This window comes from Solanum pennellii, chromosome 2, assembly GCF_001406875.1.
Source record: "Solanum pennellii chromosome 2, SPENNV200".
Taxonomy (NCBI): Eukaryota; Viridiplantae; Streptophyta; class Magnoliopsida; order Solanales; family Solanaceae; genus Solanum; species Solanum pennellii.
Window position 1 is genome coordinate 51346647 of NC_028638.1, and position 27785 is coordinate 51374431.

General features: G+C 36.6%; 1 long non-coding RNA gene across 1 annotated transcript; it reads right to left on the reverse strand.

Moving 5' to 3' along the window:
- Positions 1-398: 398 nt before the first annotated feature.
- Positions 399-27174, reverse strand: LOC107010137. The gene is made up of 20 exons (XR_003576771.1): positions 26852-27174; positions 22837-22938; positions 22721-22738; positions 22557-22596; positions 22268-22321; positions 21239-21361; positions 19382-19486; positions 18468-18558; positions 17290-17403; positions 10799-17209; positions 9546-9730; positions 8701-9198; positions 6719-8608; positions 5769-6004; positions 5146-5370; positions 4917-4973; positions 3848-3951; positions 3119-3278; positions 889-2179; positions 399-791 (listed from the first exon to the last, which is right to left on the reverse strand). It is a non-coding gene; the product is annotated as an uncharacterized LOC107010137 (long non-coding RNA).
- Between the last annotated feature and the right edge of the window lie 611 nt (positions 27175-27785).

Below are 27785 nucleotides of genomic sequence, written 5' to 3' on the forward strand. Positions count from 1 at the left end.
AACTAACAGCAAATTTTCTTGTGAATCAGATGCTCAAATCGACCAACAAGTTTGAAACTACAGAGAATATGGAGCCACCTCTCTACCCTTCTCCATTTAAATATCAGGTTCATTGTTGACGACAATTGATAGAGGTTCAAACTTGTGACATGATCACAATCCCGTTCTGAGTCCTCATCACTAACCAAAGCCTCGGGATAGTACAACACAAAACTGATACTTAAACAAACAATATAAATCCCATGATTGCCCCCAAGGTCTAGCTCAGGTGGCAAAAGGTGTAGGATTTGTGGCTTAGGTTACAGGTTCAAGCCCACACCATAGACGCGAAGCCCAGTATTTAAGTGGAGAAGGGTAGAGGGACAGACCCATTATCCACTGAGTTTAGAAGGCTGTAATTGGTCCAAAGGGTGGGTCACAAACAGATTTCTCGGTTATCAAAAAAATTATACATCCCATGATTGTGAATAGACAAATATTCTTCACGTGGTGCAGTGGAAAAAACATCACAAACTTATTAACAACCGTGACCAATGTATGCAAAAAGTTTCTACAGGAATTTCAAGAAATTAGAGAGGAACAACAAAGTGTAGAAAAGATGACTCATCACATCTCTTTATCCATCAATTTGGGCATGTATACCTTCACTGTCATCACTGTGTAAACATCAGGACCAGAAAAAGCTTGAATGCAACAACGCTTTTGTTAAAGGAACTCAGGTGAATCCCAAACCCATTGGACAACAGCAGCAAGGAGAAGGAGAAGCACGTGTGAAAAGCAGGTCATCTTCACTGCATGCAAATGAACAAAATCTAAGAAACCAGACAGGAAATATCCTTAATTTAGCTACTGAAAACAAACTGTCACTACATTTGGCAAAAAAATTACCATATCTTTCTTCCATCAGCAGCACCAGTACATCTCGTGAGACACCAGATCCCAATAGAAAGTACAACTTCATGTGATGAAGTAAAATAATAAAATTGAGCAGACCTTTCTGCACATCAAAATGCATTATGAAAAGACTACAATCATTTTAGTAGGGTCAATAAGAAGCTTCTAGTTCCAAGACAGGAGCAATGTGAGTATAAGAAACAATATGAAATGTGAAAGCAAAAGAGAACATAAACTTCAAATATTCTCTTTCATTTTCAAGTGACCTATACATATTTTTTTCCTTTCCCCGAGTGTCCAAAAATCATAACCAAATAATTTCTTAAGGCATGCAAGTTGAACCTCAAAAAGACTTTTCACAACAGGTGTAAATGATGTTTTACAAACATACAGCCTTACACTTTTCATCTTCATAAGTTTGTTGGCTTCTCTATCAATGTATAAACCTACTATTGTAAGATTTTAGCATTTAACTAGGTCAAGGTACTAAAATCAAATATTTGAATACGAAGCTACAAGTTCAAGATACTTCTGATCTAGACTATAAATGCAAATAATCCAAAAAAAATGGAGGTTTATTTGAAAAAGTTTGACAATGTAATTGTTGGCAGGCGGCAGCAGCACCTCAAGCTCCAAACCTAGAGGAATAAAGATGATTTTACTGATGTCAACATGGAAAAAAGGATCAAAGAAATATAGAAAAGGCAGATATTGGAAGAGGTTACCTTTAACAGAACATATTGAGTTTGGCTATCAACCTCCTAAGCACAGTTGGAGTTCCCAAAAGGCCGATTAAATCATGAAAACATGAAAACGTGAAACTAGAAACGACATTGCAGAAAGGCAAAAATAGTAGACAAACCTGAACAAGATGATCCTCATCCAGTGAAGCTACAACCTGGAAACCGCCTGACAAATTATATGAGTCCATATGCAGTGAGATCATCACTTGACCTCCCCCTCCTCCCAACATGTGTAGTCTAGCTGAAGACGTTCTGTTTCTTGCTGTTGAATAGGTCAGTGCCTGACATCTGATTTTCCTTGGCCAAATTTTCTTTCCTCGCAGAGATTTTTTTTCATCCCCAACTTAATCCAATTGAGCCTAAAAAGCACTAAACTATATTACCGTCCAAATAGCAAGTTGTAAGTGTTTTTCCCACAAAATTGTTAGCCTGCAATTTTTAAATATAAAAAGTAGACAAGAGAGGCTTTTATAGATTCAGTATACTTGAATAGTATCACCTCGTGGATGCTTCTGTACTCTATTGTCAGGTACGCTTACAATCTGTAGAAGAAATAAAAATGAACCGAGCAAGTGAGATTATTGATCTCCGAATAATGCTTCAAAAGAAAACACATTTGAAGTCAAGGAACTACAGACATGAACTTGCATACATGTTTACAAAGAGTAATAGGCAATTGGAACGAACAGAAGAAATAATTTGCAATAAATACTAACAGTTCCATCAAGCATCTTCTGCAGCGCCTGTTGGACAAGATCAATAAAAGAAATTACTATGTATTTTGATGAACCAACCAAGGTCCATTCTGACTGTCAAGTGCCTAATTACTTGAAAATAGCTACTGTACAAATAACTGTATCCAAGAGAAATGCTTAACATGAAAATGTGAACTCAGTGTATATGCACTAGTGCTGCATTTTGTTTTCTCTGCAAGTACTCCAATTTATTCATTGCCATTGCCCATTGACATCATTGGTCTATATCTTTACCATGAATGATTCCCTACACAGCGCATTTACCTCATCTACAATATTGACAATTAAACTGCTCGTTAAATGGGAAAATATTATTATAACCGAATTCGTATTCAGTTCATGCACTCATTCCTTCGTATTGAAAAGTTAAAGGTAGATGCTCAGAGCGAGTATTTTCATGAATAAATTTTACTATCATAACCAAAGATTTGGTTAATCTCCTCAGAGGAACGTTTGGATAATTAAAAAGAACAAGACAGAGCAAACTGTTCACATCACAGACCTATCAAACACAAACTAAAGGTGACTACACATTGGAGGTAAATTGTATAAAAACTTGCCAAATTGAACATCTCATCAGCTAGAATTATATTTCTAGATTCTAATGGTCAATCCTAGACAAGCATTTCTATTATTGGTAGGGACTAGCTATGCAGATACTCATATACATAATTGACGGGTTGGTGGCAAGTTGTCTTAAATGCTTATCTATGAAAGGAAACAAACCATTGTCATTGTTAATCCAGTATGGAGGGGAAATATTCTCCAGCCGACTGCTACCACAAAGAACTTTTGCTCCACATCCAACTGCATTAGCTGTTCCGACAGCCTCTTCATCAACCAAGACAACCTCTACAGCTTCCTTGCCTGGTTTGCTTCCATGAACCTGTGCACAATATCCCAGGATATGCTGTGAGAGAGTAGTTGTGGCATGCACAAAGGATACTCTGAGTACCTTGTAGCTGAAAAATCGCAAGGATCACGAAAACTGTGTAAAGATGACGATATTTAAATGGACGGGCTTCTTTGAAATCAGAGGCAGACTTCATGTTTCACTGAGGAACTGTTTGGGAATGTGATGTTTTTCAGCATAAAAATACATTTGGTCATAAAGGTTGAAAAGCACTTTGATAAAATGATAAGTTGAATTCCAAACAAGGACGTACTAGTCAAAAGAAACCTAACTGCATCAATGAAAAAAATTTCTTTGCTCATCACAGGAAAAGAAGAAGTCACAAAATACAGCTGAAATTCCAACTGCTATGACCAAGCCGCTGTAGCTACTTAACTATAGAGCATAGGAACATACGGATTATTAATCTTCATATGTTTTAGGAAAAATAAAATAATACTATCAACATCCCAAGCACAGTTGGAGTTACCAAATAGCCAATTAAACCAGGAAAACATGAAACTAGAAACTACCTCGCCAAAAGGTGAAAAAAGTAGACAAACCTGCACAAGCTGATCCTTATCTATGGAATACAACTCACTAAAACTGGAAGCCGTGCCACAAATTCAGGTATAAGTCCATAGGCAGTGAGATCATCACTTTCTACCTAGAAACAGAAAGCAATGTGAAACAAATGCTTTCAATGCATTTGGTTTTTAGAATTTCACGAGAACAAAGAATCATGAAATCACTGAGTAATAGTGATCCGGAAAAGAAAACTAAGCTCAAGTCACAGGGATTTCCTCAAAGATTCCAATAGTGATGAAGTAACTACAACATCAGTTAGACCACCTACTCTCATGTTAGTTCGAACGGGTGCTCAGGAATCCAATTAAAGGATTTTGCCGTCTCGGAATAAATAAGTTGAACCATATTGAATCACTTGATCTAAAAGTGTTTCATGAAATTAGTTGAGTTTGACAAATAACCTTTCTGAATTGTCTTCTCTAAACCACAAAACTCCAGCACAGGTAAAAAGGATAGCTTTAGCTATCTGCAGATTAGTGTATGGAAAAATATAAAGAGCAGTCAGCATCTAGAAAGAACAGCGAAGAGCTATTGAACAAGAAGCTCTTAGCCCCAAGACAGGAAAAACACAAGAAACAACAAATGGGAAAAGGTTAAACCATTTAAGAAGGAAAATGAAATATTTCGCAGGCCGATGTTGATTATGCAACAAGCTCTATAATATGAAAAAGACTACAACCACTTTAGTAGGGTCAATAAGAAGCTCCTAGTCCCAAGACAGGAACAGCACGAGTACAACTTCACAGCCTTGGTAGATAATTGTTACAAGGAATATAAACCAGTATTTGACTTGACTTCCCACTCCCAACATATAGTTTAGCTGAAGAAGTGTTGTTTCTTCTTTGTTGAATAGGTCAGTGTCTGTGTCTGACATCTGATTTTCCTTGGCCAAACATTCTTCTCTCGTAGGAACTGTTTTCTAAAAAGCACTAAACTATATTACCATCCAAATAGCAAGTGGTAAGTATTTCTCTAACAAAATTGTTTGCCTGCATTTTTTTAAAAGAAAAATTAGATAAAAAGGTTATGATAGATTGAGTGTACCTGAATAGTATCGCCACGTGGAAGCTTCTATGCTCTATTGTCAGGTGCACTTACACTCTGAAGAAGAAATAAAGATAAACTCAGCAAGTGAGATTATTGATCTCCGAAAATACTTCAAAAGAGAACACAATTGAAGTCAAGGAACTTAAACTATGAACTTGTAAAAATGTTAACACGAGTAATAGGCAATTGGAACGAACAGAAGAAATAATTTGCAATAAATACTCACAGTTCCTTCAAGCATCTTCAGCAGCGCCTGTTGGACATCCTCCTCGGATACATCTCTGCAAATGTTAAGGCTCTCAGCCTAAACAGGTGACTAATTATAAGGATGACTTCAAAGTCGATTATCCATATCCATGTAGATAATAATTTTTGAACTTTTTGGCTATTTATCAACTTCATCTATGTAGACAACCCCTTGCTGAGTTGCTTCGACATTTAAGTCAACATCCTGCAAACAAACATGAACACCAAAAGTTTATAATTGAGTAACTATGCTGCTGATAGTGCAAAAGTGAACCAAATTACAAAAGAGAAACCATGCTTGGCAATGAATACGAGCCTTTGAAACCAATATTTAGGCACATTTCGAAAGGCAGGTAAAAGTCATGTTTAGTTTCATTTTAGGCTAAGTTCTTCAAAAGATGGCTATTTCAACACTCATGGGGTGCTCAAGTAAAATTTTTTGAAAGTAACACTGAAATGCAGGTAGTTCAAACTCTCAAATAAATGGTGACATATCTCCTCCCTTTAGTAGCCTCAATGTGATAGAGTAAAATGGGTGAAATATTTTTCCAAGCTCTTCCAGAATTAACGCCAAACACAAAAAGTTGTGGTGCCATGCAATACCTCAAACATGGCTTCAGTCACAATACTTTCTAGTATAGATCTTGAGCCTCGTGCACCAGTGCTTTTGGCAATGCCTTCCTCAACAACAACTCGAAGTGCATTCTCGGTGAGTTGACATGTAACATCAAAACAAATTGTTTAGCAGTAAATTGACTGATTTTGATACAGTGCATCAGAATGGAGTATCATTTTCTTTTATCAAGAGCGGCTTCTACTTCTTCTCTTTCCCTTTTTTCCTGTGAATGTGTTGGGGATAAAGACATAAACTTCCTATAGCAGAGGAATGAAATATCATACGTTAAAGCTAAATAGCACTAAGCTAAAAGATTACATTATTCAAGTTGATTGCTTGTATTTCTTGTAAAGAGCATTTTTAGGTTCTGTGAGAGCAAAAACAAGGATCCACAATTAAAAGGAAAAAAACGAAGTAAGAAACAATATGAAATGTGAAAAACAAAAGAGGACATCAACTTCAAATATTCTCTTTCATCTTCAAGCAGCATATTTTTTTTCTTCTCCTGGTAGTCGAAAATTCATAAACAAATAATTTCTCAAATGCATGCAAGAAAGAAAAAAGACTTTTCACAACAGGTGTAATGACTAATGACGTTTTTCAAACACACAGCGTCACACTTTTAATTTTCATAATTTTGTTGGCTTCTCTATCCATGTATAAACCTACTATTGTAAAATTATAGCATTTTACTGGGTCAAGGTACTTAAATGAGATATTTGAAAAATAAGCTACAAGTTCAAGAGTACTTTCGATTTAAACTATAAGTGCAAAGAATTTGCAAATATGGAGATTTATTTGAAAAAGTTTAATGTAATTGTTAGCACGCTGCAGCAGCACCTCAAGCTCCAAATCTAGAGGGGTAAAGATGATTTTACTGATGTCAACAAGAAAAAAAGGATCAAAGAAAGATAAGGCAAATATGGGAAGAGGATACCTTTAACAGAACATCGTGAGTTTACTTCCCTTCTTAATGTCAGCAGTTAACAGTCCACGATAGCACCTAAAGCAAAACAAACAAACTCCTAAAGTTCCCCATCCAATCATTGTTCGAAACCACATTTAAAAGTCAGGTGTATTTCACTCTTGTTGGGACAATTTCATTAGGACATCATCTCAACAAATACTATGAGGAATCATCACGATATGACTATTTTAAGGTTGGTAATCAACCTCCTAAGCACAGTTGGAGTTCCAAAAAAGCCGATTAAATCATCTAAATGTGAAACTAGAAACTACAACGCAAAAAGGCAAAAACAGTAGACAAACCTGAACAAGATGATACTCATCAGTAAAGATAAACTCACTAAAACTGGAAACCACCTCAAAAATTCAGATATGAGTCCATATGCAGTGAGATCATCACTTGACCTCCCCCTCCCAACACAAGTGTAGTCTAGCTGAAGACGTTCTGTTTCTTGTTGTTGAATAGGTCAGTGCCTAACATATGATTTTCCTTGGTCAAACATTCTTTCCTCGTAGAGATTTGTTTTCCACTCCCAACTAAGTCCAATTGATTCTAAAAAGCACTAAACTATATTACCATCAAAATAGCAAGTGTTAAAGTATTTTTCCCACAAAATTGTTAGCCAGCAATTTTTAAAAATATAATGCAGATTAAAATAGGCACCAAATAGATTTAGTATACGTAAATAGTATTGCCACGTGGATTACCGTGCTCTTCAGGTACACTTAAATCTGAAGAAGAAATACAGATAAACTCAACAAATGAGATTATTGATCTCGAATAATGCTTCAAAGAGAACATATTTGAAGTCAAGGAACTACAGAATTTGAATTTGTAAGTATATTCACAAGAGCTTTAGGCAATTGGAATGAACAGATGAATAGGAGTGAAATTGTGCATCCCTGAATCCCTCAAAGAACCCCACAAAGCTGCAAAGCCCCTCAGGTACTCCATACCATAACCAAAGTAGTGTCCAAAACATCCATCAGATACTACTGTACATGATGTTTTACAAACAAACACAGCCACACACGTTTAATTTTCTTCAGTTGGTTGGCTTCTATATCCATGTATTAAACCTACTATTGAAATCAGATATTTGAATTATAAGCAACAAGTTCAAGACTCAAGAGTACTTCTGATCTAGATTATGAATGCAAAGATTCTGAAGAAGTTTGATATGTAATTGTTGGAATGTGGTAGCAGCACCTCAAGCTCCAATTCTTGAGGGAGAAAGATGATTTTACTACTGTCAACATCGAAAAAAGGATCAAAGAAAAAGAGAAAAGGCAAATATTGGAAGAGGCTACCGTTTAACAAAACATATTGAGTTTATGCTCTTCCCTTCTTAATGTCAACAAAGAATCCACAATATAGCACTTAAAAGCAAAATGAAGAACTCCTAAAGTTCCCCATCGAATAGAATAGATAAAAACAACATTTAATAATCGGGGTGTTATTCCCATTTGTTGGACGAATTTAATTAGGACTTCATTAACAAATACTATGAGAATACATTATAAATTTTTTGTAAGTTGGTCATCAACCTCCTAAGCACAGTTAGAGTTCCTCAAAAGCCGATTAAATCAGGAAAACGTGAAAGTAGAAACCACATCGCCAAAAGGCAAAAAGAGTAGAAAAACCTGAACAAGCTGATCCTACCAAAACAGAGCAGCAGGAATCTGAATTATGATGCAAATCAACCAAACCTGCCTTATCTCTCTCTCTCTGCAAAAAAATAAAAAATAAAATTCCGAGGGTGATGTTCAGGTCAACTTGCATGTGTCACGACTATTATGCCTCCAGTCCCCGTGCAATACCTTGATCTGAGTTGGAGAAGTTTCTGACAATCCAGGGGACCTGTGATTCAAGACATGGTTAACATCATCAGCTACTTCAAATTCAACACTCTAAATCATCTTCAAGGCGATTTTGTTTATTTCTGTACTTACATATTTCAAACTTAGTATCTTCATCACTATCAAAGGATGATCCATCAGGGGTCAGACTTCTGTGCATAGGGCTCCGCATAAATGGTTTCCTTCTCTAATGCAGCAACCTCTCCCTGATCGCATAAATGAAGCTTGATCTGTAAGCTATAACTGTTTGAATCTATCTGAAGCAATGAATTTCTTATCCAGGAAATTATCCTCTGTAAAGATGAAAGGGGTTGCACAGAGCTTCTGGATATCCAATTCAGACAGACTCTGCAATGAGCAAGAGAGCTATCGATTGACCGACTTGAACTTTTGATCTGACAAGGGGAATTTGGACTCGGGATCATGCTTTTCAGAAGCACTTCCCCACATAATATTCTGTGAAGATCAAATCTCTCTCCTGACAGTGCACTATCCAGTCAGTTTCTTTGGCTGCGGGAAAGGAAGTTCAGTTTCTCTTTGCAACTCTGGGCCTGCACCTCTTTTTCCTGATCTCATAATTCACAGGTATATCTGAAAAGAGGAGAACGAAATGGGATAGCAATAGATGAGAGGATAGTTCAACAACTAAATTCTTATCTAGGTTTTCCAAAGTAACTAAAGAGAAAAGAAAGTGATAAAACTACACGATGGCATAACACTGAAATGCTTTGCACCATGTGATGCATAAGTAACTCTTAACTCTCTTCCACTAACCAAACTTCCACAATTTGTCCCCCCCCCCTTTTAGGGAGGCAGGCGGGGGGCTACAGCGTACAGGGAAGGAAATGTGGAGTGATCAATGCCAAATGTACAAATAACATCAAATACAGTACATCAAAGTGATGTTGCATAAGAATGTCGTGTACAATTGCTCTCACCGAGAGTTACTTCCAGTCCAGATATTCTCGATAGTACCTTATGGGGCCCCAATCTTACAAGTAAACATTAAGAATCAACTAGCCACCATAAGCTTATTCTCTTCAACATTCATATTCCTTATGGCAGGATTGAGGACCCGTCCTTCTCTAATACTTGTCTCTATCATATTAGGGCTCACTTTGTTCTGCATAACAAAAAAATTTCTTGTTAATTAAATGGCTCAAATTGACCTGCAAGTTTGAAACTCCTGAGAATACTACCTTGATCCCACTTAAATATCAGGCTCATTCAAACTGGAAGAATTATGTAGTAAGCAGAAAAAACACATTATTATAAGAAATACAACACAACAATCAAGAAACAAATATGTACATGTCCTTGTTAACAGTCTGTTTGGTTTTGCAACCAATAGAAGCAAGAAACGTGATTTTCATGGTTCTCCCATAACAAATGAGAGATTATTTTGTTCTTCGTGAACAGCTGTGACACAAAGGGCTTTCTGTCAGGAGGTCCTTTTTAATACTTAAAATAATATACAATTAGTAATAAAAAATGATGTTTAGCCAGTTTTAACCTATTTGTTAAACCCACATTAAAGTTTCAAAAATTGAATAGGTGTTTTCAAATATGTTTTTACAGAAAACAATCCAAACCAATTCTCACAAACTCATTTCTACAAAAACAAATCCAATTTCAGAAGTCTCCCAACACCAAAACAACTAATTATTAAATGCCAACAAAAAATTTCACCTTATATCCCACAGAAGTCTTTGGAGGCTACAAAGTCAAATCATATAAAGATCTTAGGCATTTTAGGTTAAAAAAAAAACAGTGGATATATCTGAGATTACTTCGCTTCTCAATGTCAGAAGCATTATCAAAGCTCATCGCTATGTTGGATTAAAAGCTATTAGGCTTAAAAGCACCTAAAATAAGTCAAACCAAACAGGTTCTAAATCTCATGAAAAAAAAAGGAGAGGTGTGATACAAAAACATTCATTTAGAAAAAAAATTATGACTAGAATGGAGCATCATACTAACAACAACAACAACAACAACAAGATACCCCGTGAAATTACACAAGTAGGCGTCTAGGAGGGAGTATGTACGCAGACTTACAACTTCCTCGTGTAGCAAAAGAGGTTGTTTTCGAAAGACCCTCGACACAAGTACAACAAATTCAGGTACAAAGAAGGAGACTATGAAGAAAATACAGCAGATGATAATATATAATAAATTGAACAGAACTTACTGCACATCAAAGTGCATTAGATCAATGTCGAAAAAACTAACAGTTGCCATTGCCATCCACCATACCATAGCAGGTACCAATGCCTATAGCAACATATACCTGATGGAAACTGGGTGAAGCTCCAAATAGCCTGAGGTATTCACTTAATGATACCAATCTCACTAAAAAGGTAAAAACAAAATCTTGAACATCCTTAACACACATTGCAAGAATAACAACATAATATTTTCAAAAAGGATTTCTTGTATGTACAATACCAATATATTCTTGAAAACTACAATTTCCTTAAAATATGCCAACAAATTCAAGAATTTTTTTAAAGAGCATTCATGCAAAAATTCTTGATTTCCTGAAAATATGTATTTTTGAATACCAATGTAACTTCAAAAAGCAAAGTTCTTTGTACCAAGTTCCTGAAAAATTCTTGATTTCCTGAAAATATGTATTTTTGAATACCAATGTAACTTCAAAAAGCAAAGTTCTTGATACCAAGTTCCTGAAAATTCTTGATTTTTTCTAAAAAAGGCTTGCAAGAATTTTCCAGCAGATAAGAACAGGGGAAAATGTGTTTAGGTTTCTTTCTTGATACCAAGTTCTAAATCTTTTTCTTAAAAAGAAGGCTAGAATTGGGCATCTTAAGAGCTGATCCTGTGAAGGCTCTGGGAGGAAAACAGGCGATCGGTGTATTTGAGGTGGTGGGTTCTAAAATGTGCTGCTGCAGCTCTCTTTCTCCTAAATATCAGACAGCCTCAAGAGACAGAGAAGATGCACCATGAAATGGAACCTTATCCTAAATCTGATCCACCCACCTGAGCTGCCACCAATCAACAGATTTACAGCTCAAAAGAGAACATGCTAAATTGCTTTTTTGAGTTACACAAGAGATAGCAATATAAGAACAAGAAAAGTAGAAGGTCGTGTAATTTCTCAAAAAGGGTGATTTACTGACCAAAAAATTGAACTTTGCGACGCCCAAACATGATTAGCTCAAATACTTCGAAACCCAGCTTGGCTGCAAGCACCAGTTTGCCTATGAGACAGAGAAGAAAGACCAAAAAATGGAACATTTCCCAAAATCTCATAGACCCGCCCGAAGTGTTGTGCCAAGCAACAGTTCTATACTTCGTCACGAGACATGTTTGATTGAACATTTATGGATGAACACCTCCAAATCCTCATTGTGTACATAATGGAGCAGACTGAGTACTAAGAACAAGAAAAGAGGAAGTGCATGTGCAATAAGAAGGGTTTTTCGGTGAGGGATGGGAAATAAACTCAACTCAAAAGCATAGAAACATGTCATGGCTGGAAGCATTAGTTAACCTTGAGAGACACAGAAAAAACACCAAGAAATAATACTTCTTCAAAAGTCTCACAAATCCCAATGTGATGCCATGCCAAGCAATAGTTTTTCAGCTCAAGAGAGAACAGGTTTGATTGCCCTTTTGAGTTATACCGGAAAGAATACTAAAAATTAGAAAAATGGAAGGACGTGAGCAATTTCACCAAAAGGGTGATTTGGTAAGAGAAAAAAATGAACTTCGCGAACCCAAACACAATTAGCTCATAAGCATTGAAATCAGTCATGGCAACAAGCATCAATTCGCCGTGTGAGATAGTGAAGAAACACCATGAAATGGAAATTTAATTCCAAAATCTCATAGACCCACCTGAAGAGTGGTGTCAAGCATCATTTAATGAGCTCGAGAGAAAACAAGAATTATTGAAATTCCACGGAAGACAACCTCCACATCCTCATGGTTTATAAACGGAGCAGAGAGAATAATTTTTTTTTTTTTAAAAAAAAGAGGAAGGTCATGTGTGATTTCACGAAAAGAGTGGTTTGGGGGAGCGGGGGAGGAAACTGAATTTTGCTAAGCCAAAACAAAAACCAACTCAAATGCTTTAAAATCTTTCATGGCTGCAAGCATCAGTTATAGCCTTATGATACAAAGAAGATGCACCATGAAATGGAACTTTCTCCCAAAATCTCATGACCCACATGAGGTGCGATGCCACGCAACAGTATTTCAGCTCAAGAGAGATATTAAATTGCCTTGATTGAGTAATACAATAGAGTAATAAGAACAAGAAAGAAGATGGTTGTGTAGTTTCAAAAAAAGGATGATTTAGCGACAAAAATATTGAACTTCGCGACACCCAAACATGATTAGCTCAAAAGCTTTGACACCTAGAATGGCTGCGAGCATCGGCCTGTCATGGCTCAGTAAGCCTTAAGAGACGGAGAAGACGCACCATGAAATGAAACTTTCTCCGAAATCTCATATAGCCACCTGAGCTGCCATGCCAATCAACAGTTTTCAGCTCAAGAGAGAACATGCTAAATTGATTTTTCTTCAGTTATACAAGAGAGAGTAATATAAGAACAAGAAAGTAGAAGGTTGTGTAGTTCAACAAAAAGGGTGATTTAGCGACAAATGAATTGAATTTGCGATGCCCAAACATGATTAGCTCAAAATTTTTGAAACCCAACATGGCTGCAAGCATCAGTTTGCCTATGAGACAGAGAAGAAAGACCAAAAAATGGAACTTCTCAAAATATCTCATAGACCCACTTGAAGTGTCGCGCCAAGCAACAATTCTACATCCGGACAGGCAATATGTTTGATTGAACGTCGACAGATGAAAACCTCTAAAAATCTTCAATGTACATAAAACGGAGCAGAGTGAGTACTAAGAACAACAAAAGAGGGAGTGCATGTGCAATATCACGAAAAGGGTGATTCAATGAGGGGTGGGAAAGGAACTGAACATTGTCAGGTCAAAACATGAATCAGCTCAAAAGCATAGAAGCTTTCATGGCTGTAAGCATCATTTAGCCACAACCTTCTGATACTGAGAATAAACACCATAAAATGAAACTTTCTCCAAAGTATGACCGACATGAGATGTCATAACAAGCACAAGTTTGTCAGCTCAATAGAGAACATGTTTGATCGCCATTTTGAGTTATACCGGAAAGAGTACTAAAAATAACAAAAATGGAAATTTTGAAGGAGACATTGGAAAGCGCAGAGGTGATTCTTAGCATAGACTCTTTCATAGAATGCAACACCCTCTTTGGCCTTTCAGACTATACATGCAAACAAAAAGATCAATCAAGACATAGTACAGCTTTAGAAAGTAATGTGTGTAATTCAATATTTTATATTTGTTTGTCAGAAACTAGAAGTACTTAGAGTACATTTGCTTCCTTCGAACTGGTTGGTTGTAATAGCATCACGAACAATGACTGCAAAGAGAAATCCCTAGAAATTTCCTTTATCAGTAAACAACAGTCAACTCATGTATCAGGTAGTCTTATATGCAGATTACCTGTTGTACAATTATTTTGTCTACAATAATCAAGGTATAAACACTTGCTGCCATCTTGTAAAGAATGGCAAGAACAAAGGCCAAGTTAGTAGTTTCATACATGTCCTAATGGATACTGCAAAGTAAAACTCAAAAGTATTGTACCTTTAAAACCTTACAATATCCATTTGGCCTCCCCTGAGTTTAACTACCAATTTTCAATAAAGAAACGTTAGAAATGTAAGAGCTTAGAGCCTCTCCTTTTCAATCAAAGGTTGCTGGGAAAGCATGCATATCATCTGAATGGTGTATTTTCAACGTCACGGGTGTAAAGCAAGCATTCAAAACCATAAGATAAAATGGCCAGACAAAAAGGAAATGTAACAGAAGATGAAAGAAACAGGCACATATACTCTCTCCATAAGCTGGGCTAGAAGTACCTTCGCACCAAAATGTATGTCCCAACTATACTTCAACAAGGAAAAGTGATCAAAACATCTCTACATACATTAGTGAGCAACAAAAACTATATTTCATCTCTTTTTGTATGTATGTGAGTGTGTGTACACCCCTCCAGCCCTTCCCTATTTTTCTTAGACACGGTACAGGTAAAGGAAGTATTTTATAGGAAATGAAGTACCAGGAATGCCATATACATAAACATCTTGCAATAAAACCAAATAAAAATGTAAGCATTAATGTTTTGTGTTGTGTACAGTCATACCAGTTCCCCCAATTACAAGTAAAACCACAAAATAATAAATAAAGAACATCTATAAAAAAAGATATTAGTAAGATATTAATGAACAAAACCGTCAAACAGCCTATTAGTTGAGTAATGCATGCAATCCAAAAAAAGGAACATTTCCCAAAATCTCATAGACCCGCCTGAAGTGCCGTGCCAAGCAACAGTTTCTTAATTCGACATGAGACATGTTTGATTGAACATCAATAGATGAAAACCTCCAAATCCTCATTGTGTATTAAACAAAGTAGAGTGAGTAATAATAACAAGAAAAGAGGAAGTGCATGTGTAATATCACGAAAAGGGTGGTCCGGTGAGAGATGGGAAAGAAACTCAACTCAAAACATGAATCAGCTCAAAAGCTTAGAAACATGTCATGGCTGCAAGCATTAGTTAGCTTTTAGAGATAAAAAAAACACCAATAAATGGTACTTCTTCAATCACATACCCACATGAGATGCCATGCCAAGCAACAACTATTCAGCTCAAGAGAGAACGTGTTTGATTGCCCTTATGAGTTATACTGGAAAGATTACTAATAATATGGAAAATGGAAGGTCGTGTAATTTCACCATAAGGGTGGTTTGGTGAGTGAAAAAAATTGAGCTGTGCAAAGCCAAATCATGATGAGCTCAGAAGCACCGGATACCTCAGAAGACAAAACCAGCATGTATCAGGTATCCTTATACAGAATTACCTGGTGTGCCAATATATTGTGTACAATCATCAAATTCCAAGGTACAAACACTTGTCATCCTGTAAACAATGGCAAGAACAAAGACTAGGGTATTTGTTTGAAAGCTATCTTAATGAATACTAACAACTAAAACTCAAAGAAATTTAACCTTCAAATTCTTACAATGTCCGTTTGGCCTCCAATGAGTATTAGTAACAATTTCCAACAAAGAAACGTCAAAAATAGATATCAGAGCCTCTCATTTGAATGTTTGAACAAAAAAGATCTTCCCTTAAAGTTACAATTCATAATTCACCGGCTATAATCAACCCAAATAAAACATAAAATGGACCTTAAGAGACAATACACAACAATGACACTTCAAAGGGTTAAACCCTCAAAAATCCTTCTTGGTTTCAACAAGATTAAACACAGAACTGATATAAACAGTGTTATTGAAACCTAAAAATGGAATAACCAGCCTGAGAAGAAGTGATTGTCATGTTTTTTTCCACATTTAGACAGACATATATCCATCAGTGGGAGGAATCTAAACGTGAAGCTATAAAAGATGCATAGAAATGCAAAACTTCAAAAATAGAATTAGGGTTTACAAGAGGAGGGAGGCAACCACCACTCAATAATCCAACATTTCGTTTGAATGCCTCATTCTTGAGCTGGTACTTATCAAAAGATGACGACACATTACGAATTAAAAGCATCAAAATTGCTAATCAGAAGGACGTGCGTGGGTTCAATATCTCCTATATTAATCATGGAAATGATATTTCCCCTTGTGCATAAAAAGAGGTAAATTTGACCCTTTTCCCTTCTCTTTAGCAAATTGAGGCTCAGATTTGTGTTATGTAAGGCCAAAGAGAAGCATACCACGCCATGGCTGGAATACACGATTGCATGTGTGATTTATGCGTCTCAATTACAGGCCATACCAGGTTTCCCCGCAATGATACGGGTTGAGTAATCTCAATGCCCGAATTTAGTTAGCCCAAAAATCATCACTGCCTCTTTAATAATTTTCAGAGTCAAGCTGTTGTAGCATAGTTGTGTGTATCGCCTTATGAGCATACGTCTAAGAATGCAAAAATGCAAAAAAACCCAGAAACTCAAGTGTATTCTCTGTTTCTCTTTCTTTTTTAAGAGCTGTTGATTTGTTTTAAAAAATGTACTCATAGGAAAAGTTTAAAGAGAAGGAAACCACCCTTGATAGAAATACCATACTCTCTGCTGCCTCATTCTTGCCTTTTTAGGCTAACCTAACAGAAGGATATTCAGAAGACTTCGAGTGTCTTTCAGTTAATTCTTTCTCCCAAGGCTCAGATTTAACCAGGCAAAAGGAGACAAAACAAGTGCAATGGCTGCAGACTTCAGCTGCAAAACGGAGATGCCTTAACGGGTTGCCTCCCCAAGATAAGGGTAGCTCCAATGCCAGACCCAACCCTATACAACTTCATTTGTCATCATCACAGCCTTATCCTACAATTAAAAGCTAACATTGGTGGATCCTTACCTTGTCCTTTGTGGGGACTCGAGAAGTTGCCCAACAAGAAAGTACAACTTCAGGTGATCCTTCAAAAGAAAGTGCAGCTTCAGATGATCCATCAAAAGAAATAAACATCAGATGATTCTTCAAAAGAAAGTGCAACTTGAGATGATCCTTCGAAAGAAAGTACAACTTCAGATGATGAAATAATATATAATAAATTGAACAAAACTTACTGCACGAGTAATGCTTACCATTGCCATCCACCTTACCATAGCAGGTCCCAATGCCTATAGCAACACATACCTGGTGGAAACTGGGTTAAGCTCCAAATAGCCGGAGGCATTCACTTAATGCTCCCAATCACACTAAAAAGGTAAAAACAAATTCTTGAACATCCTTAACACACATTGCAAGAATAACAACATGATTTTAAAAAAAAAGATTTCTTAAGTTTCCTTTATATGTGTAATGCCAATATATTCTTGAAAACTACGATTTCTTTGATTTCCTTATAATTCACCAACAAGTTCTTGAATTTTTTTATCAAGCATTTATGCAAGAATTCTTCATTTCCTTAAAATATGTATTTGTGAATACCACGAAAAGAGAAAAGTCAACACTAGGAATGAGAAAAGAGGGAGTGCATGTGCAATCACGAAGGGTGGTTCGGTGAGGGGTGGGAAAGAAACTCAACACAATGCACGAATCAGCTCTAAAGCTTAGAAACCTATCACGACTGCAAGCATTAGTTAGCCAAGTGAGACAAATATCAAAACACCATGAAATGGAACTTTCTCCAAAATCTCAGAAATCCACATGATATGCCATGCCAAACAACAATTTTACAGCTCAATAGAGAACATGTTTGATTTTCCATTTTGAGTTATACCGGAGATAGTACTAAAAATAAGAAAAATGAAGGTCATATGTAATATCACTAAACCTGGCAGCTGCTCGCTCTTTGATCAGTGATTCATTCAGTTCGAGAGAAAACAAGTTTTATTGAACTTCCATGGAAGACAAGACTTCCATATACTCATGGTTCATAAACTGAGCAGAAAGAGTAGAAAAAGAATAACGAAAGTGGAAAGTTGTATAATTTCACGAAAAGGGTGGTTTGGGTTAGGGGGAAAGGAAATTGGTCTCTACCAAGACAAAAGCTTTGAAATCTGACATGGCTGCAAGCATTAGTTAGCTTTATGAGACAGAGAAGATGCACAATTCTCATTCCTCGTATCTGTTCCACTTTGTCCATATCAGCGTTATTGTTCCATTATAAAATGAAAATGAAGGCAACAAGAATAAAGAAAAATATCTTAAATAACTTCAGATTGTAGTTCCCTGTTCTCTCTTTTTCATATGTGGGGGTGGTTGGAGGCGAGAGAGCATCATGATAGCTCCAAAATTCACAAATTAAATAATAACTTACACCGCAAGCCTTGTTTATTCACTAATAGGGGAACTATTGATGATCCATCTGTATCAGCAAGCTGTGGGTTGCAAATACATTCTTCAGAGAACTGGAGCAAATATTCCATGAGAAAGATTGGAGTTAGACGAAGGATTAAATATGAGAGCTAGTTAGTGTCGATGGACTAACCTGTTGAATAAATTCTAACAGATCCACAGCAGTTAGATTAACACACAAAATTCACAGAACATGTATTACCAAAAAAACAACCCTTCTCTTGTTAATGATGATACTAGAACAAAAAAGCTCTTCCCTTATAAGTTACTGCAATAATAAACCCAATTAAAACATAAAATGGACTTCAAGAGAAAATGCACACAAATGACACTTGAAAGCCTTAAACCCTCAAAAACCCTTCTGGCTTTCAACATGATGGAGCACAGAACTGATATAAACTGTTATTGTCACCTCAGAAAGGAATAACTAGCCTGAGAAGAAGTGATTGTCGCGATTTGTTTTCCACATTTAGACAGGCATATATCCTTCAGAAGGAGGAATATGAAGGTTGAAGAGAACAAGCTATAAAGTGTAGTAAAAGGTTTGAGAAATGTAGGTGAGCAACGAATCCTACATTAACAACTACTATCAGTACTTATATGCAAAGGCTGATTTGCAAATGGCTTACATGTACTTAACTTTTTGAATGTATAATATGACAGCAGAGAATGTTATCGCTAAAAGCATGATAGATGTTAGCTGCCTCTGGATCAGATTTAAGTTCCTGCTTTAACCAAAACATATAACTTCATGCTCGGAGTAAGGGTTAACTTTTAATGAACATCGAAAAATTTAGTGCAATGGAATTTCTGGTAAATGGCAAGTTCCATAGACTGGTTTGTGAAATGAAAATCTAAACAAAGATCGTAGCTTACCTGGTAAATGATCTTGAAGCTTGAGAATGATTATTGCAGATCCCCCAACCCCAATTTAGAATTTGATCAGCATAGTTGAGTAGCAATTGCTATTTCAGGCATGAACTGCAAAAGAGTGGTCAAAGACTCAAAAATCAAAATCAATGTTACCTATCATAAAGAGTTTCAAAACTTCCCCACCAGACTCCAAACCAATGTTACCTACTATAAAAATGAAGATACCATTCTTGCTCAGAATCAAGATAGGTTCTTGTCCTGATTTTTCAAGATAGGACCTGATAATACAATAAAGTACAGACTCCAAGACGAAATTACATTTCAATGAATTTTTAGACAATCATTGCCTTCTCACGTAATTCTTCCAAACGAATTCGCTCATCTTCAGCATGCTGAAGAAAATCACAATGACTATAATGCTCAACGATGATAAATGCAAGAATCAAACAAAAAAATCATAATCCTTGACTATGTAAAAAGGGACGCACATTTATTTTGATATGGACCTAAGTTTCTACACAAAAATATACTTTCACCAGACCATCACAAAGTGAAGAAGCATGATAAAGCACTCTATATATCAGTCTTTTTTTCTACAGTAATGTCACAAAATTGCAATATAAGAGAGGAAGACATTACTTGTTGAAGTATTATTTATGCTATTATAATAACGTAAAAACTGCTCTGTGGTAAATAATAATATGTGGATTATTACGCGATGAAAAATAAATGAGTAATTCTTTCTCCTTAGGCTTAGATTAAACCAGGCAAAAAGGAGAATTAAAGGTTTCTTGAATCTCCTTTAATTCGTACCATGTCAATACATTCTTGAAATCTATTGTTTCTTTGAATTCCTTAAAAACATATTTTCTTAAGACGAATGCAGGCAAGAACTCAAGTGTACTCTCTCACTCTCTTTCTTTTTTAAGGGCTGTTGGTTTGTTTTTCAAAAATGGAGAATCATAGGCAAAACATAGAGAAAAGGGCAACCAACCTTGATAAGAAATACCATAGTCCCTGATGCCTCATTCTTGCCTTTATAGGCTGACCTAACACAAGGGAATTCACAAGACTTCAAGCGTCATTACGCCAATTCTTTCTCCTAAGGCTCAAATTCGTTATAAAACTAGCCAAAAGAAGACAAAGCAACCGGCATGGCTGCAGATCTCACTTGCAAAATGGAGATGCCTTACAGGGTTGCCTTGCAAAGATAAGGGTAGCTCCAATGCCCGACCCAAGTATTGGCCGCATAAGCTACCCTTAAAGCTTATAAACCTGGAACGGCTGCAAGCATTAGTTGCCCTTGTGGGACAGAGAAAAAATACCATGAAACGGAACTTTCTCCAAAATCTCACACACCCACGTGAGATGCCATGCCAAGTAATAGTTTTTCAGCTCAAGCGAGAAAATGATTGATTGCAGTTTTAGTTATACCAGAGATGGTACTAAAAAGATAAAACTGGAAGGTGATGTGTAGTTTCACCAAAAGGGTGGTTTAATGAGAAAAAATGAACTTCATGAAGCAAAAATACAATAAGCTCAAAAGCATTGAAATCCGTCGAGGCTTCAAGCATTAGTTAGCCGAATGAGATGGTGAAGAAACACCATGAAATAGAAATTTAATTTTAAAATCTCGTAGTTCTATCTGAGATGCAGTGCCAAGCAACAGTTCAATCAGCTCGAGAGAAAACAAGTTTTATTGAACTTCCACAAAAGGCAAAACTTCCACATCCTCGTAGTTTATAAACAAAGCAGAGAGAGTAATAAGAATAAGAAAAGAGGAAGATCTATACAACCTCAAATGTCATCATCACAGCCTTATTCTATAATTAAAAGCGAGCATTGGTAGATAGACCTTACCCCAATCCTTAGTGGAGGGGACTCAAGAAGTTGTCCAACAAGAAAGTACAACTCCAGGTGATCCTTCAAAAGAAGGTACAACTTCAGATGATTCTTCAAAAGAAGGTACAACTTCAGATGATCCTTCAAAAGAAAGTGCAACATCAGATGATCCTTCAAAAGAAAGTTAACATCAGATGATCCTTCAAAAGAAAGAAACTGCACATCAAAGTGCATTAGATCAATGTCAAAGAAAGTAATACTTACCATTATCACCCACCATACTACAGCAGGTCCCAATTCCCCATTCTCTTACAAGTCATAATTTCAACTTTTAAGAAACAATAAAAAAATCAAGACCATGTAAAGGAAAATGACCACTGATGGCATTTACGAAAGTATGTCCAATTGAGTGTCTACATCCAAAGCACTACAAATCACAACTTTTCTTGCGATTAAACTACTTAATTTACTTTTTTTTTTTTTGCAGTTGTGCTAGTGGGGCCTTCAAGAACAAAATATGGAGATACACTACGAATGAAAAGCATTAAAACAGCAAATCAGAAGGGTGTGGGTTCAATATCTCCCACATTAATCATGGAAAAGATATTGCAACTTATGCATAGTAAAGGTGTAAATTTGACCCTTTACCCTTTTCTTTCTTTAGCAAATCAGAGGCTCAGATTTGTGTTATGATAAGGCCAAAGAGAAGCCAACCACGCCATGTCTGCAATACATGATTGCATGTGTGAGTTATGCGTCTCAATTACAGGCCATACCGGATTGCCGCACCAAGATACGGGTTGGGTAATCTCATTGCCCGAATTTAGTTAACCCAGAAATCATCACTGCCTCTTTAATAATTTTCATAGTCATGTTGTTGTAGTATAGTTGTCTGTCGCCATATGAGCATACGTCCAACGGTGCAAAAATGCAAAGAAACCCAGAAACTCAAGTGCACTCTCTCTGTCTCTCTCTTTTTTAAGGTCTATTGGTTTGTTTAAAAAGGGAGAATCGTAGGCGAAGCATAGAGAGAGAGGGGCAACCAACCTTGATAGAAATACCATGCTCTCCGCTGCCTCATTCTTGCCTTTTTAGGCTAACCTAACAAAAGGGAATTCACAAAACTTCAAGCGTCATTCGGCCGATTCTTTCTAAGGCAAAAAGGAGACAAAGCAACCCCCATGGAAGCAGACCTCGGTTTCCCAACGGAGATGCCTTACTGGGTTGCCTCGCCAAGATAAGGGTAGACCTCAGGCTCAAGAAAATCACAATCCAGAATCTAAATGACTTCAAAAATTTATAACTGAATAAAGACAGCACTGAGCTAAAAGCTTACATTATTCAAGTTGATTGCTTGCAAAGAGCATTTTTGGGTTCTGTGAGAGCAAAAATAAGGATCCACAATTAAAAGGAAAAAAATGAAGTAAGAAACAATATGAAATGTGAAAAGCAATTAGAACATAAACTTCAAATATTCTGTTTCATCTTCAAGCGACCTACATATTTTTTTTCCTTTTCCTGGTAGTCCAAAAATCATAAACAAATAAGTTAACAGTATGAGATGGAGAAGCAACACCATGAAATAAAAATTTAATTCCAAGATCTCATAGACCCACCTGAGGTGCCGTGCCAAGCAACAGTTTCATCAGCTCGAGAGAAAACAAGTTCAATTGAACTTCCAGGGAAGACAAAACCTCCACATCCTCATGGTATACAAACTGAGCAGAAAGGGTAATAAGAATAAGAAAAGAGGAAAGTCATGTGCAATTTCACAAAAAGGGTAGTTTGGGGTGGGGTGAAAGGAAACTGAACTTTGCCAAGCCAAAACACGAATCAACTGAAAAGCTTTGAAATCTGTCATAGTTGAACTTGCAAGCAACAGTTAGCTTTATGAGACAGAAAAGATGCACCATGAAATGAAACTTTCTCCTAAATCTCATATACCCACCTGAGGTGTCATGCCAAGCATCAAATTTTAGCTCAAAAGAGAACATGTTATACAAGAGAGAGTAATAAGAACAAGAAAAGTAGAAGGTCGTGCAGCTACACCAAAAGGTTGATTTGCCGACAAAAAGATTGAACTTTGAGACGTCCAAACACGATTAGCTCAAAAGCTTTGAAACCCAACATGGCTGCCAGCATCAGTTTGTCTATGAGACACAGAAGAAAGAACAAAAATGGAATTTATCCCAAAATCTCACAGACCCACTGGAAGTGTTGTGCCAAGCAACAGTTCTTCAGCTCGACAAGCAACATGTTTAATTGAATACAATGGATGAAAACCTCCAAATCTCATTGTGTATATAGCGGAGCAGAGTGAGTACTAAGAATAAGAAAAGAGGGAGTGCAAGTGGTGAGGTGATGGGTGGGAAAGAAACATGAATCAACTCAAAAGCTTAGAAACCTGTCATGGCTGCAAGAATAGTTAACCTTGTGAGACAGAGAAAAGTACAAAACGATATGGAACTTTCCCCATAATCACGCAAACCCACATGAGATGCCAAGCCAAGCAACAGTTATTCAGCTCAAGAAAGAACATGTTTGATTGATTGCCATTTTGAGTAATACGGGGAGAGTACTAAAATAAATGGAAGGTCATGCATAATATAACCAGAAGGGAGGTTTGTGAGAGAAAAAAACTGAACATGCAAAGCCAAAACACGGTTAGAACAAAAACATTGAAATCTGTCGTGGCTACAAGCATTGGCTAGTCAAGTGAGATGAAGAATAAACACCATGAAATAGAAATTTAATTCCAAAATCTCATAGACCCACCTGAGGTGTCGTACCTACTATCAAGCAACAGTTTAATAACCTTGAGAGAAAAGTTCTATTGAAATTCCACAAAAGAAAAAAACCTCCACTTCCTCATGTTTTATTAACAGAGGATAAAGAGTTATAAGAATAACAAAAAGAGGAGGTCATGTTTAATTTCACGGAAAGGGTGATTTGAGGAAGGGGGAAAGGAAACTAAATTTCGCCAAGCCGAAAAACGAATCAACTCAAAAACATTGAAATCTGTCTTGGCTGCAAGCATCAGTAAGCCTTATGAGACGGAGAAGATGCACAATGAAATGGAACTTACTCCTAAATCTCATATACCAACCTGAGGTGCCATGCCAAGCAACAGGTTTTCTGCTCAAGAGAGAACTTGTTAAATTGCTTTTTTTGAATTTTACATGAGTGAGTAATAAGAACTAGAAAAGCAAAAGGTCATGTAGTTTCACCAAAAGGATGATATAGTGACAAAACAATTGAACTTTGCAACGCCCGAACATGATTATCTCAAAAGCTTCGAAACCCAGCATGGCAGCAAACACCAGTTTGCCTAGGAGACAGAGAAGAAAGACCAATAAGTGGAACATTTCCCAAAATCTCATAGACCCTCCTGAAGTGCCGTGCCAAGCAAAAGTTCTTTAGTTTGACATGAGACATGTTTGATTCATCGATGGATGAAAACCTCCAAATCCTCATTGTATATAAAACGGAGCAGAGTGAGTACAAAGAACAAGAGAAGAGAAAGTGCATGTGTAATATCACAAAGAGGGTGGTATGATGAGGGATGGGTAAGAAACTCAACCCAAAACACGAATCAGCTCAAAAGCATAGAAACATGTCATGGCTGCAAGCATTAGTTACCCTTAAGAGACAGAGAAAAACCACCAAGAAATGGTACTTCTTCAAAAATCTCAGAGACCCACATGAGATGCCATGCCAAAAAACAGTTTTTCAGCTCAAGAGAGAACAGGTTTTCTTGCCCTTTTGAGTTATACTGGAAAGAGCACAAAAAATAAGAAAAATTGAAGGTCGTGTGTGATTTCACCAAAATGGTGGTTTGGCGAAAGAAACAAAACTGAACTGTACAAAGCCAAAACAGGATGAGCTCAGAAGCATTGAAATCTGTCATGGCTACTAGCATCAATCAGTCGTGTGAGATGGAGAAGAAACACCATGAGATGGAAATTTAATTCCAATCTAATAGACCCACCTGAAGAGCAACAAGAATTATTGAACTTCCACAGAAGACAAAACCTCCACATCCTCATGGTTTAATAAACGGAGCAGCGAGAGTAATAAAAAATAAAGAGGAAGGTCATGTTTGATTTCACGAAAAGGGTGGTTTGGGGAGGGTGGGAAGGAAACTGAATTTTTTCAAAGCCAAAACACGAACCAACTCAAAAGTTTTGGAATCTGTCCGTGGCTGCAAGCATCAGTTAGCCTTATGATACAGAGAAGATGCACCATGAAATGGAACTTTCTCCTAAATCTCATATACCCACCTGAGGTGCCATGGCAAGCAACAGTATTTCAGCTCAAGAGAGATTTAGATTGTCTTGTTTGAGTTATACAAGAGAGAGTAATAAGAACAAGAAAGAAGATGGTCGTGTAGTTTCACAAAAAGGATGATTTAGCGACAAAAATATTAAACTTGCAACAACCAAACATGATTAGCTCAAAAGCTTTGACACCCAGAATGACTGCGAGCATCGGTCTGTCATGGCTGCAAGCATCAGTAAGCCTTATGAGACAGAAAATGCACCATGAAATGGAACTTTCTCCTAAATCTCATATACCCACCTGAGCTGCCATGCCAATTAACAGTTTTTCAGCTCAAAGAGATCATGCTAAATTGCTTTTTTTGAGTTATATAAGAGAGAGTAATAAAAGAACAAGAAAAGTAGGAGGTCGTGTAGTTTCACAAAAAGGTGATTTACCAACAAAAAAAATTGAACTTTGCGATGCCCAAACATGATAGCTCAAAAGCTTTGAAACCCCGCATGGCTGCAAGCATCAGTTTGCTTATGAGACAGAAAAGAAAGATCAAAAAATGAAATTTCTCGAAAAATCTGATAGACCCAATACATGAAGTGCCATGCCAAATTAACAGTTCTTTAGCTGGACAAGCAACATGTTTGATTGAACATCGACAGATGACAACCTCTACATCTTCATTGTGTATAAAACCGAGTAGAGTTGAGTATAAAGAATAACAAAAGAGGGAGTGCATGAGTAATATCATGAAAAGGGTGGTTTAGTAAGGGGTGGGAAAGGAACTGATACCACCTTAACATAGCAGGTCCCAATGCCTATAGCAACAGATACCTGGTGGGTGGAGAGTGGAAAGTGGAAACTGGGTTAAAGTTCAAACTAGGAGTATACTACTTATAAGAACAACAAACACAAGAACAGCCCTATAAGGAAGCAGCAGACAAAGGAACATGAGAATTCGTTGAATTGCCTCACTGGTCAATGCCTTTTGTGCAAGCAACACACAAATTCACAAGTGCAATTAGTCTAAACAATTAAAAGTTCTTAGCAGCCCACCTCTACTGATCCTCAAAACATTTACAAAATAAAAAAAAGATGAACCAAATAATTCACTATTTCTTAGGTGGCACACTTTTCCATTTTTAAGAAACAATCAAAGTCTTAGACCATGTAAAGGAAAATGGCCACGGAGGGCGCTAACAGAAGTGTCTTCATTTAAAATAATACAAATCACAATTTCTTACTATTAAACCACTTAATTTTATTTTTTAGAGTTGTTCGAGTGGGGCCTTCAAGAACAACTACACATCTTTGTAAAAATCATAAAGAACATTGAAATTTAGAAAGGGTAAATTAGTGCACCTTGGTCGCACCAGCCTTGAGGTGCTGTTGAAAACCAACTATTCAAGAACCTTTGTGCCTCCTTAAATTCACAAGACCCCTCAAAAACCCAGCAACTCCCACGCATTCTTGAAAACTACCATCAAGTTCCTTAACTTCAAGTTCTTGATTTTTTCATTCAAGAATTACAATGTAAATACGCATGCAAGAATTTCAAGAGCATTACCTCCCATTCTTGTATAGGGTTTGGATCGCCAATGTGACAGTTAAGAGCAGCAATCCGCTATGCGCCGGTAGCGTATGTTGTATGTGCCGGTAGCGAATAAAGTTGTACAATGCGCGTCAGTAGCGTATGAAGTTATATAATGCACCGGTAGCGTAATTTGTAATCAGAAGAGGTCAGTGTCACTTTTTATATATACGCGGAAAAAAAATAGTAATTTAGAATATAGTTTGAAAATGGATTACCTGGATAGTTTTCTAAATACACCCGTAAAAAATAAATTTATTTTACTCAATTATTTTTAGTGCAGATTTTGATACGGTAATAAATTTTTATTTTGACTTTTTTTACTCAATAATACTCTTAGGGATCGTTTAGGAGGCCGCATTAGAATAAATAATCTATATATTATATAAAATTATTTTACTCAATTATTTTTAGTGCAGATTTTGATAAGGTAATAAATTTTATTTTACTTTTTTACTCAATAATACTCTTAGGGATCGTTTCGGAGGCTACAATAGAAGAAATAATTCATATATTATATAAGGTATTATTTATTACTCCCTCTGTCTCTATTTTGTTGTCCACTTTAGAAAAGGCACACATATTAAGATAACAATAAAACATAGGGAGGCTACAATTTACCCTTATTAAATATGGTTTCAAAAATGATGAATTAAAACTTAAAAATTTTCAAGAAGTTTAAATTAGGGTATATAATAGGGAAAA